We start from the raw sequence: 11,847 nt of genomic DNA, 5'->3' as shown, positions 1-11,847 counted from the left end.
CTTCAGAGATTTTCCCCTAACTTTATCTTTTCTGAACTTTCTGAGCCCAAAGGCATGCCATGTGCCAGCTGCAGTAGCACCAGGGCTTAGCAGAACAGGGTAACACATCCAAATTTTCCTTGAGCTCTCTATTCCTAAAAATATAATTAGCTCTACAGAAACCACACACAAGACTTTATTCAGCTGAAAATAAAATGAAGTGGTTTATTGGACCCAAACTGCTTTATATTTGTGCAATTTCTGTCAGTTTCACACATTAATTGTAATTATACTAAGAGAAGAATTATGGGATAACTGTCAAGTGCACAGACTGTAAAACTGACAGGGCTGCAGTAGGTTATGCATATTATTCACTGCACAGAGGCAATCAGCTGAGGGGTGAGTGGGGCCTCAAATCTACTCAGAAGAGGCACATTTTTCTATTTCCTACAACAGTACCATATGGGCTATAGTGCTTACATACAGGGGGATTGAGTAAATAAGTAAGTATATTAAGGGTAGTGGGGCCCTGATTTCTCATTTTCAGAGAAAGGAGCTCTAAATATGAAAAGGGTTTTTATACAGTAATGGGGCTATACTCTTCAGAAACATCAATGTCATGAAAGATAAGGAAAGAGTAAAGAACTGTTTCAGACTAAAATGACTCAATAACTAAATGCAACCCATGATCCTGGGTAGTATCCTGGATCTGTAAAAGACATTCATAGGACAATTGGCAGATTTCTAATGCAGTCTATGGATTCCCATGGTTGTACTATGGGTATGTAGGACAATGTCCTTGTTTCTAGAAATACACGTTGAAATATTAAGGAGTACTCAGGCATCTTGTCTGCAATTTACTCTCAAATGGTTCAAAATAATACATACAAATAGAGAGAGGCAAATGTGACAAAATGCTAAGGACTGGGAAATCCAGGTGAAAGTGTATAGGATTTCTTATGCTGTTGTTAAAAATTTCCATAGATATGAAATTCTTTCAATTAAAAAGTGTTTTTTTTTTCTAATTGGTGAAGACAAATCTTTTTGCTCTGCAGTATTTTTAGACCAAAAAGATCACAAGAGAATTCATCACTAGCAAACCTGCACTAAAATAAATACTAAAGGAAATTCCTCACACAAAAATAAAAATAATTCCTCCAAAACATTGAAATGCAAGAAGAATAAAGAATAATGGAAAGAGTAATTAACATGTTCTAAAACCCTAGCATTGTCAGTGAAGTGATAAAAGTACTCATTTACATTATACTATAAGTCAAGTTTGCATGTTCTAATTGTTAGGCTAGCTATTAAAGACATAGTAAAAAATATGTAACTAACAAATGATAAAGAGGAAAAATGTTATGATAATAATAATAATAATAGAACTTCACTAATCCAAAAACAGAAAGCAAGAAGAATGAAAAACAAACAGAACAGGTAAGTCAAATAGAAAATGAATTTTTAAATAACTGTACAAATTAATATACATATTTCTATAAATACTAAATACTATTAAAATACAAAGATTGTCAAACTGAATAAAAATATAAAACCTAGTCAAGCTACATGTGAGTCATTTCTTAGAGACACAGAAATATTGAAAGTAAAAAGATAGTCAAGATCTATCATATAAACATTAACTAAAATAAAGTTGATATAGGTTTACAAATCAGTAAAGTAAATTTTAAGATAAAAATTATTACCAGAAATAGAGACACCTTTGATAATAATATAAGGTTTTATTCACCAGGAAGATATAACAATCTCTAAATTTGTATGCATCTGATAACATAGTTTCAAAATACATAAGGTAAAAATTTATAGAACTAAAAGTAATAGTTGAACGCACATCAGTGTGAAAAACTTTAACATACTTCTCATAATAATGAGTAGAATACGCAGGGAGGGAAATCAGTAAGAACAAAGAATACCAAAGCAATGCAATAAACAAACCTAATCTAATTGATGTTTATAAAACACTGCAAAGAAAGAATAAATGTTCTTTTCAGTGCATAAGGAGCAGTTACTAAAATTGACATATACTAAACCACAAAGCAAACCTTAACAAATTTCAAAGGCCTGAAATCTTTTAAAGTCTGTTTTCTGACCACAGTGGAATTAAGCTATACCAGTTATAAAAAGATGACTCTAAAATTCCCATATGTTTGGAAATTAGATGATATCATTCTAAATAACCTCTGTGTCAAAGAAGTGATGATACTGGAAATTAGAACATATTTTAAATTGAATGGTAGTGATTCTACAGCTTATGAAAGCATGGGAGAAGTTAAAAATGCGCTGAGAGAAAAATAGGTTTAAAAGCTTATATTAGAAAATAATATGAGCTAAAAATCAATTACCTAAGTATCTACTGCAAGAACTTAGGGACAAAAGCAAAACAAAGTCCAAAAAGGTAGAAGAAAGAGTATAATAAAGAAGAAAAATTAATGAAATAGAAAACAAATCTACAACAGAGTCAGTCAAACCAAATGTTGGTTCCTTGAAAAAAAAAGGATAAAATTAATAAACTCCTGCAAGACTCATGAAGAAAAAAGAGAGATGGACAAATTTGAAGTATCAGGAATGAAAAAGAAGGCATCACTACAAATCTACAGAAATTAGGGGAAAAAAAGATATTATGAAAAATATTGTGAAAATAAATCTGAAACTAAGATGAAACAAATGTCTAGAGCACAACTTTCTGAAAGAGACACCAAAAGAGATCTGAAATGTGGACATTCTTATTTACATAAAACAAGCTGAATCTGCTATCAAAATCCATCCCACAGAAAAAACTCTAGGCCCTGATGGCTTCGCAGGTGAATTATCTTAAACATTTAAGAAAGAAATAATGGTAATATTATGTACTCTCTTCCTGAGTATAGAAAAAGATATAATGTTTTCTAAATCACTTTGGTGAGGCCAGCATAACCTTGATACTTTCTTACTCTGAAAGTTTTTGAAACAACTGTAAGATATATAAGAGTTAGTAATTTATTGAGAAATCTACAATATGTCAGGAACCACTCAGTGCCACTCCAGGAAGCAGCTCCCATCTTTTTTGTTACTCTCATTTTTAGAAAGTTTTTATTAGTATTGATTAAAATATTTTTTGGTAGCTTCCGTCCACCAGCCCTATTTCTACCCTGAATAGAGGGGGGGAAAGTAATGTGCAAAAGAGTCCACAGATATATTTGCTCCATCTTCAAACTTTACACCATCATCAACTCTTCAAGGGTGTCAGCTTAGGATACGGAAAGAGTCAGGGTGTCTGTTTTACACATTACTTGAGAAAGATGTAATCTCAGGACCCAGGACAACCTACAAGCAAATAACAAGCGTTAAGTAAATATTTGAAGGGAAAAGAGGGAACTCATCAGCCTGCTTCATGCTATAGGTACTTAACTCTCACATGGTCATCTCTTCTCCAATCCCTGCAGTTGCCTTCAAGCTTTCCCAGCTCTGCTCATCCTACTCATTGCCTGCCTTAGAAGGATGTCTGTAACACACAGATCTGAATATGTCTTACTTCTGCTGAAAAAGGTCTATATTCCAGGTGTTGTTCCAACCCAAGCCTGCCTACACCCAGGCAGGGGCACGGATACCCTCTAAAAGAGATGGACCTCCTGGCCACCTTCCCCAACCCCTCCCGGTGGCTGTCCCCAAGGGCAGCTCTGGGCCTGCCCCACTGCCTGACCCTTTGAATGGTGGGGCTCCTCATGCTAGAGGCCTGAGCCTGGCCATGCTGTCATATCCTGGATGCACTCTATGACCCTCTTCCTCTACAATGCACATCTGGGGACCATGTCTCACCCAGTCCTAACTCCTGAAAATTCACTACAGGCTTAAGCTGTGAATGCTCCACTCACTCAGGAAAAGAATTTGGATAAGAATAGCATGTTAGGCTCATCATAATCTGTCACAAATCAGCCTCCTGCCACAGTCCTCAAAAAACCTGTACTTCAGCCACTGGAGAATGCTTGCCACTCCCTCAACAGGTCATGTTCTTTAACATATGCTCTTCCTTCTGCCTTAAATGCCTCATCTCCTCCTCCCAACAAACAACCTCCTCTCTTCACCCTGTCTGCCTGTGAAACTCCTACTCATCCATCAAGGCCCAGCTCAGACTGTGTCTTCTCTCTCCCTGAGCTCCATCAGGATTAAGTAGATTTTGGTGGTTGTGCTGCTTCTTTTCACACCAATCCCATTTTACTCTGACAGGGATATATGTCTGCCTCTGCCTGCAGATCAGGAGCTCCAGGAAGATGGGAATGTTGCCCTGTTTAGGGTGATATCCCTAAAGACTAGCTTCTTTAAATACTTTTGGAATGAACCAAAGCAGGAACTGTGCCATCACTGAATAAATAAATGTGGTGGACATTAATAAATTGTCCTTTAATAAATGAATTAATGATGATACTGTTTTTAGAGGTAGCTTTCATTTGTTACACACTTGAACATCAATACTCACTATCTCTGCCATTGTCAACATGAGACTGCTTGACTGTTGTATATTGACTGATTGCTTCACTTATTCATTCACTTACTGAACCCCTAATATTGCAACACAATGGGCTAGATGCTGAGGATATGGAAGTAAATAAAACAGACCCTGCCTTCATAGAGCTCAGATTCTCCTAGATCCGATTGTAAAACAATGGAGAAGTGCATTAATAGACATACATTTACGTTTCATTCTTTTCAAAGAAACATACTATTGTTTTAAAAGTTAATATGCTTGTGATAAATGTTATTCAGTGGCTGGTAACACTATAGAAATTTGGAAGTGGTTCAATCACTGGCCATTTCATTCTCTGGATGATTTTAGTTAACACCAAGATCATCAAGCAAGATTTTGCATAATTCTTATTTGAAGCTAAAAATGTGAATGAATTTTCACCTGAAAGAAATGAAGAATCTTTTTCCAAAAACAGAGATAATTATTAGCAATTTCTGGAGGTGAATTAGCAAAGGATTCATTCTCACATCGTTCTCATCTGTCTGATGGAGATGGAAGGTTTATATAGGCTTCACTAGTCCCCATGGCAACAGCCTTTCTCCTGGGTTACCATAGGAATTGTGAAGGCCTTTATAAACCTCCATTAGCAGAGCTTAGGCCGGCAGCAGTCAGAAATGTCTGCTGGAGAAGACACTGCAAAGTGTCAGTGAGGGCGTTTGAGAATTAATTTTACCCTAGAGTAGCTGCGCAGGTCTGTTTAGCACTCACCTCTACAGTTTTGAACATTCGATAACACCGGAATCAGTCTGATGCCTTGAACACTTCACATGAAGGGTTTTTCAAAATCTAGCCACAAACAGATATGACCAGATTTCAAAAAATTTTGAGAAACTAGGAGGAATCTATTTTGACAAAGCCAAGCCACACATAGGATAGAGGTAAATTCATGTTATTTTTTCAGGATAGTAGGTTGAATCCATATTAATAATTAATACAGTGATGGATGGTGTTTACAGTTGCTGCTATGGTGTGAATGTGTCTCGCCAAAATTCATATGTTGAAACTTAATCATCAATGTGATAATATTAAGAGCTGGGCCCTTTAGGAGGTGATTAAGTCATGAGGACAGAGCCCCTGTAAATGGGATTAGTGCCTCTTCCACCATGTGAGGACATAGCCTTTCCCACTTCCACCATGTGAGGGCACAACAAGAGGCACCATCTGTGAAGCAGAGAGCAAGCCTTCACCAGATACTGAATCGACTGGTACCTCAGTTTGGACTTCCCAGCCTCCAGAACTGTGAGAAATAAATTTCTATTATTTGTAAATTATGCAGTCTAAAGTATTTTGTTATGGCAGCGCACAGGACTAAGACAGTTGCACAACAATGAGAATCTTTTTAATAGCACTGAACTGTATAACTACAATTAGTTAAGATAGTACATTCTATGTTATGTTTTTGTACCAAAATTTAAAAAATGTTTAAATTAATGTAGTTATAATTATGATACAACTATTATTATCTGCTGAATCCCAGGCACTGTGCTAAGTGCTTGAGATGTTCTATGTCATATCATTCCACAAGTCTATGAGTAATTATCTCTCCCTTGAAGGTTATTTTTATCTCTACATTGAAGATGAGGAAACTGAGGCTTAAATAAATAAAGTAACTTGCTCAAGGGTATGCCATTAATAAGTGGTAGAGACGGCAGTCAAGCAAGTCCTGGATTCTTGGCCCTCAACCTACAACTTCAGCATTAATGCCACATTGTGTAACAGACGATTGATACATTAAAGACACATTCTGTTGAATTGATACAGGAAAGCCCTATTTGAATTCTGTTTAAATGTTTATTGTTTTCTTTTTTTAAGAACTAGGCGATTATCTCTTAGAGTCCAATTGCAGGAGGACATTCATTTTTGCTCTAACCTTTGAAATATTTTTTACATTATGTATCTTCGGAAAGCATAAATAGATTTCCATCAAAAAAGTTGGGCTGTGTACAGATTAATTACTCTTGACACTTTATTTAGCAATCTATATCCAAAACCAATCACTAAAATTTACAGGAGAGTTTTATGTAGACAGAATTGTTTAGAAAAATAAGCTTAAGAATCACAGATAATTTTTAGATACTGGAAAGCCCTTTCTCATCATGGCAAAGAAAATGATCATTCCAGAAAATGTAAAATGCATGTGGTAATAATTTCCTCTTTGGTTTTTGGTCAAGCTGTATGAAAGAAATAAGCAAAAATGAGAATTTAGGGGGAAGAAATTCTACAAACCTAGGGAATTTCTTTAGCAGCAGGAAGGAATGCAACAGTAGGAATTGGTTCTTTAGAAATAAGTCTTTGGGGCATGTCATCAGCGAAGAGACATGTCCTTTTTCCAGGTTTCTTCCATATGCCAGTCACAGCTGTGAAGGACACTAACTGGGATCCTTCCACCAAGAGCCAAAAATCTGGGTCCCAGCTCCTGAAGTTTTCAATGATAAAGTAGGCAAATGAAAGAAGGAATTAATCTTTTTCTCTTTGAAGACAAATGGAAAAGAGGATACTAATTAGTAAGCAATGAAAAATATACCAAATTTCATCTACTTTTCCTTATTATTTTGCTTTTGAAGTGCATTTTTTCTAAATATCTGCTGGTGTTTCTGTTTAGCTACTCTGATCATTTTTTAAAAAAAAAACTGAGGGGACTTGAGTTAATGCATGCAGAGTTTCTGTTTCGTGGGATGATAAAGTTCTGAAACTCTATTGCACAACAATGTGAATATACCTTATGCTACATAATGTAGCTATTGAACTGTACACTTAAAAATGGTTAAGATGGGAAATTTTGTATTATATTCTTTTTACCACAATTTTTAAAGTGAAATTGATGACATCATAGTCTCATCAAATACTACCTAGGAGAGGTCCTAAGTGAAACCCCAAATTGCATATTTATATAACAACACTTTGTCTTGTCCTCCAAGCCTAGCCCTTTATCTCTAGCTAGTCCATCCCATACTCCAGTAGGCAATATCCAGAAAGAAAGAGTTTCAGACACTTTTGTCCCCTTCACAGACAAAACTCAGGACCCTCTTGCCTTGCTCTCATGTTGACCTCACTCCCAATCTGCTTCTATATTCAGTCACTCCCTCTTGCTTTGGCCTGTGCCATCATCACGGCCACAACTTCTTGGATCCAGAGTTTTAACTCTCCTCTTGAGGCCCCATGTTGAATTTGCCCTCAGGTTACATCTACTTCTGATCATGCTGCTTCCTCTGGGCCCAAGTCTCTGAATTCTACCCCAACGTGAGGGCCCATGTTTGCTCACTTCAAAAGCAGAATGCATTGGATATGAAGTTGAAAGACACTATCAGCACACTGGACAAAAGAATTATAAAACAACAAGCTAAATGTTCTCAAGAATAAATGTAACACCCTGCTCCTTGATTTCCTAAATAAATTGTTTCAATCTGGGATTCAAGTAGCTGTGTCCTGACAGCAAGTAATGTAATATGTAGACTTTAGACTTTTACTGACCAATGTCGACAAGTCCGATATTAATTAATAATTTAACAAGGCCTCTAAGATGACTAATATGATGTTTAGCTACATGAGAAAGTCAGTAAACTTTTTCTGTAAAAGACCAAACAGTTAATATTTTTAAATTTACAGACCATACATTCTCTGTCACAATACTCAATTCTGCCATTGTCTATTGAAAGCAGCCAGAGACAATGTGTGAAAGAATGGGTGTGGCTGTGCTCCAATCAAACTTTAGTTACACAAACTGGTAGCAGACAGATTTGGCTCATGGGCTATAGTGTGCCAAATCCTGTCTGTATCAATCAAAATACAGAAAAATGAAAGGGATTATTATTCTCATTACACCCTGTAGACAACAAGCCATAAGCCAATTCTTGAGTTCATTTCTGGGCTCCAAAACTTTAATTGGCCAGAGACAAGAATAGAGACCTCCCTATTGGTCATTAATACACTAACCTGGAACAGTTTTTCAGTCAGCTAAGACTCTTCCTAGAACTACTGACATTTCATTTGAGCTTCTCTATCTAGTCCCCATGGAGAACATGGCCATCCCTGTGCGAACCTTGCTGGAATCAGTCCACCCAAGTCTACTACAGCCCTCTGCTAATCAAAGGAGAGGAGGTTAGTATGTGGAATGTTGGTCCTTAGTGAACTCATGCAGTTCCTAAGGATCAGTTTCTTTAAAATGCCTACCAGGTGATCTTTCAGTAGACTGTCCTAGATTTTTAGCTACAAGATGGCAAATCCACAGGCAGAAGGTACAAACTGGTAGCCTATTGGCCCTATCTCTCTACAGTCCTATTTAATTCAGCCCTCACAATATATATTTTTTAATTTAAATAATTATCCACATTTGAAAATAATACAATTTAACATTAAAAAGTTAAAGTTCTAGCAATTCTGGACATTTCTACAACCAGCTGGAGCTCAGTGACAGCTGCCCTTTTTAGAGAGAGCTTAACCTTTCAAGCTCATAGGACCTCCACTAGCTTTACTTGACTCTTTCTAAGTTGTTATCTGGTCTCCATAAACATTTAAATTTACTGTCTCTCTACACAACCCACCTTCTTCCCTTTTAGAAAATCATGACTGCGCTTAGCTGAGTCCAGTCTTCTGACACATGTTCAGTTTCACACCTTTTCCAAGATAACCAAAAGTGGTAGAGAATCTCATTTGCAAGGTCTTAGCAGTTCCCTGGGATATAACGTTCCTGGTCCAGGAGGCATGAAACTTGGTGCTCACTCACAGTCTCTTCACCAGTTGGTCTTCGATGAGCTTTTCTATGCTCTTGATTGTTCTACCCTTTTCATTCATAAGGTCTTTCTCCTTGACAGAGTGAATGGAAGGCCAAGAGTTTTGGAATGGCTTTGAAAGCACTTACCCAAGGCATTTACTTCTGCATTTTTTATGCTTCAGTTTGCGTCAAACAAAAAATGTGTGTCTTTTGATGATGTCCTGAGCATTGTCCACAAGTCACAGTTTATCCTGAGCTTTTGCTTTTCTAATGTCAATTGCACACATATTTATCATCCTTTATGTTCATTATTTGATTTATGGCCATGTTCTTTTAAGATCTGAGCTCACACAGAGCTCCCTGTGAAGCCACAGGATTCGGTCTATTTAGATATTGCCTCTGTTTCTTCTACAACAGGATTGTAGGCAACTTCATAAACAAAATGCCCAGCCCTGGGACCTTCCCAACCCTTCTGAGACATCTACCACTTTAGAATTTCAAACTAGCTGTATCTTTTCCCTAATTTTTTTTCTTTTCTTCTGACTAACACAAGCTCTGTCTCTCAAAGTTTTTCTCCTCTCTGATCATAGTTATGTACAGGAGAGGGTACTTTATCTACCCACTGAGAGAAAAATCTGTAGGGCAAGTGAAGCTGGGTGGAATCTGATACCCTCTAGTTTCTAGCTTTACCCTTTTGAATTATATGGGAGTAGAGCACCTTCTGGGGGAAAAAAAACCTCAGATATATGTCACATATTAGAGTAACTGGCAAGGTAGGGGTACCCAATCAAAAGTGAACTGCAAAAGGATTTGCAGATCTCTTGGAGATAATTTCCACCAAAAAAAGAGGAGTTTTGCACCGGGGGAGTTGGTTCTGGGGAAAAACGTTCTCTGGGGGAAAATGTTCCAAGGCAGATGGGGAGATTTTATTTGAACCCACTCTGACTGTCTCCCTAACCCCTCTCCCCATTCAGGCAGACATGCGTGCCCTGGAGAGAAGAAAGTAGAAGGATCAACTAAAAGAGCTCTCCCACTAAATGGCTGTGGGCTCCTCTAAGAAACTGAAACATGGAAGAAGGAAGGACCAGCCAGCCAGAACAGCAGTGGGTATCAAGGAATGATATAAAAGCAAGCTCAAGACAGTCAAGATTCAAGGAGCTATATACCTTGCTTCCTTTCCAGAGCTGAAATTTGAGTCAAGAGTCCATTTCTTCCAACTGGCCAGAGGATCTCCAGGATACTCTCATGTATGTCAATAATAACTTTTCTTTTATAATTTTGTCTTTCTCAATATTTAACTCACAGTTCAATGCATTTCCATTCAAATATGTGTCTTGTGATATGTGGCACTACTCTACCTCCTTTTCTGAAAGCCTGCTCCTTTCTAACAAGGTGAACACCTCCACTGCCATATTTAGGTATAAGGATCCTCCCATCAAGTATCTGAGACTCCTAAAGCTGTATCTCCCTTCTCATATTAAAATATCAAAATATTCTATTTCTCATATACTAGTAAGTCTTTCCAACCTCTTGCTACATTCTCACCTTTTGTTTCCTGAACTTTTCCTCCTCAGTCTTATGCTTTTGGATAGGTAACAACCAGTTCTACAATTTAATCCAAATAGTCCCTGAGAGCACCATGATCTTCCAGTCCTTACGTGATAATAGTTACTAGTAATGGTGACAATAGATACCACTTACTGCGTAGCAACTATGTGCTGTTTACATATATTGTCTCTTATCTTTGCAAGGGAAATTTTCATCTCCACATTATAGATGAAAAACTAAAACTCAGGAGATTGAATAACTTACTCAAATTTCCAAAGCTATTAAAGCGGATGGGCTGATCTAATAGTCAGAGTCCACATGACATCCTCAAAAGAGATGACTGAAGAAAATTTAATGGAGAGACCATCTTAAGGTGTATGCAGAGATATAGAAAACTTACAAGGAATGGTAAAGCAACTCATGGTTAAAAATAGCAGAAGACTTTTACCATCCTAGGGCATTACAAGGCAAGAAGAGTCAGTGGTTACCGGAATCTGGAGAGAGAGAGTCACAGGAGAGCGCCAGCTGTCAGGAACAGCCATGACCAAGCTGCAGCCCAGCAGATAAGGAGCTGGGAAAATAAATACCCTGACCTTACTTCCCACCCTCTGATTACTTTCCAGTACCTCCCATTGGCTAAACCCAACAGGAGGCAAGAGACCAAAGTCTCCTAGCTTCCCAGCCTCCCAGTGCAAGCAGCAAGGTGGAAAAGGATGGAAAATAAATCTGGAGGTCTTGTTGTTTCTAAAATGCCATGACACATTTACCTCAAGCTAAGAGCTCTTCATTTTGGAGATCTAACACCCTGATCACCAAATCCAAATTCCATTCTCAGTCATGTTTCTTAGATTGTCATTCAGTTCCCAGATAAACCTATTTCTTTCAAGCTATTTTTCCAAATAGTGACCTGAAGAAGCAGGGAAGAAAGCCACACTGATGCTCATAAGTTCTACAGTGTCCTGATCAGCTCAGAAGAGTCCTTGATGACAACATTTGCCCACACAAATGATTCATTAAGAGTGGAATAGCTCAGCAGACTCTGCCACTGCCCATATACATTTGCTTCAAGAAGTCAGTCCTCCTCCTGATG

The 11,847-nt window shown here is 37.5% G+C and overlaps 1 long non-coding RNA gene across 1 annotated transcript; it reads left to right on the top strand.

Annotated features, from left to right (window-relative positions):
* Nucleotides 1-5,029: 5,029 nt before the first annotated feature.
* On the top strand, nucleotides 5,030-10,485 carry LOC107976739 (uncharacterized). Its single transcript, XR_001720928.3, has 3 exons — nucleotides 5,030-5,376; nucleotides 8,504-8,596; nucleotides 10,184-10,485. It is a non-coding gene; the product is annotated as an uncharacterized LOC107976739 (long non-coding RNA).
* Nucleotides 10,486-11,847: the final 1,362 nt, after the last annotated feature.

Source organism: Pan troglodytes, chromosome 11 (assembly GCF_028858775.2).
Source record: "Pan troglodytes isolate AG18354 chromosome 11, NHGRI_mPanTro3-v2.0_pri, whole genome shotgun sequence".
Lineage (NCBI taxonomy): Eukaryota > Metazoa > Chordata > Mammalia > Primates > Hominidae > Pan > Pan troglodytes.
Note: the sequence above shows the minus strand (reverse complement) of the source record. Positions and strands in the feature narration are given on the sequence as shown.